Below are 1,764 nucleotides of genomic sequence, written 5' to 3'. Positions count from 1 at the left end.
CTTGTTACTGTAGAAGCAGCTGGAAAGCAGCGGAGTGTTTAAAGCCAGACAGGGTGGGGTGTGAGGGGAGCAGGTCTGCACCGTGAGGCTCCCCGGCCACAGTGTGGACAGGGGAAGGAAGGAGGGGTGTCCAAAGCAGAGGTGGAACGACCTTCGAGGGAGGGAAGGAGGAGCCTTCTGGGCAGGGGGCGATGCAGGCAAGACAGAATACCCGTGAGGGCTGGGAGGGTCACGAGGCTGGCTCCCCGGTTGCAGGCTGGAGGAGGGCCTGCCCCCAAGACTGGGGTCGGAGGCCCCTGGGACGTCCCAGTGATGTCCGTTGAGTCCAGGGACTGGGCTTTGGGCAGCGGTCTGAGCTGAAGGTGGGGGCCTGTGTTCATGTGGCACCCGCAGAGGGACTGGAGCCCCGAGTGGGAGGGAAGGGGTGAGAGGAGGGAGAGGGAGCAAGGAGGGACAGAACCCGCGAGGAGACAGGGAGCCCCTGGTTGGGGGAGGATGCATCCGGGGCGGAGTCTGCATGGAAGCAGCTGACAGCGTACCCGGGACTCGAGTCTTGCAGGAGCCTGTGGGGTGTCTTCTGCCTGAAGCCGCCCGTGAAGGAAGGAGCCTACACAGGCTCTTATGGGAAGTGTGGCTCAGGCTTCCCAGGGACAGAGATCGGGGCTACCCAGCTGAGGAGGGGACAGGTGTCCCAGGCAGAGGGACTGACCTAGACACAGTCCTCACAGACACCGAAAGAGACAGGGGGAGAGGAGACATGGAGACAAGGAGGGAAGGGGATTTGTCACCAAGTGTTTCCTTTGGATCACCCAAGGACAGTATTTTGCTGTCACTTCAGTCGTGTCTGACTCTTTATGACCCCATGGACTGTAGGCCACCAGGATCCTCTGTCCATGGGATTCTCCAGGCAACAATGCTGGAGTGGGTTGCCATTCCCTTCTCCAGGGGATCTTCCTGACCCAGGCAGGGATCAAACCTGCATTGGCAGGCGGGTTCTTTACCACTAGCGCCACCCGGGAAGCCCAAGTATAGTGTTGGGTTGACCGAAATGTTATATCTGGGTTTTTCCATAGCATCTTTTCTCTTTTTTTTCCCCTTAATATTTATTTATTTATTTGGCTGGGCTGGGTCTTAATTGTGGCATGTGGGATTTTTAGTTGGGGGCTGTGGAATCTAGTTCCCTGACCAGGGATCGAACCCAGGCCCCCTGCCTTGGGAGTGCAGTCTTAGCCACCGGACCACCAGGAAAGTCCCTCTGTACATAGTATCCACATTACTCTACCCTGTACTTTTTTTTGTCCAGCATAATAATCATTTTTTCTTTCAGCTTATCAAAAATTTAAGGCATGTCACAGGAAACATTTTATCGCATAGATTCAGTTTGCTTAGTGGAGCGCCTGCTCTCAGAAGTGTGGATTGCTTCTACTTGGCCCCACCGTGTTACAGACTATAACATTTGGATGTATCTCTATAAAGGGTTGTTTCCCTGTGTTCTCTGTGACTTCCTTAGCTTGGAGCAGGGGCAGACTTTTTCTATGAAGAGCCTGGTGGTAGAGACTCCAGGTTCTGCAGGCCAGACTGTCTCCCTCAGTGCCGCCTGGTAATAACGCGGTAGCTGTGGACAGTACGTGTGTGATGTGACAGCTGCAGCCTCGTGGCCAGTCCAGCCTGTGGCCTCTGCCCCACGTCCCCTCGGCTCCAGGCCCCCACCCCAGCCCCAGGCAGGATGTCTGGGGAGCAGGTGTCCAGGGGCTGGACATGGGT

At 56.3% G+C, this 1,764-nt stretch overlaps 1 protein-coding gene across 1 annotated transcript in view; it reads left to right on the top strand.

Annotated features, from left to right (window-relative positions):
• The window catches only part of LOC104988991 (coronin-7-like), a 26,408-nt gene that overhangs the window by 10,011 nt on the left and 14,633 nt on the right, over positions 1–1,764 (top strand). The window lies entirely within an intron of this gene.

Source organism: Bison bison, unplaced genomic scaffold (genome assembly GCF_000754665.1).
Source record: "Bison bison bison isolate TAMUID 2011002044 unplaced genomic scaffold, Bison_UMD1.0 scf7180017864144, whole genome shotgun sequence".
NCBI lineage: Eukaryota > Metazoa > Chordata > Mammalia > Artiodactyla > Bovidae > Bison > Bison bison.
The sequence above is the reverse complement of the archived record's forward strand: the minus strand, read 5'-3'. Positions and strand labels throughout refer to the sequence as shown.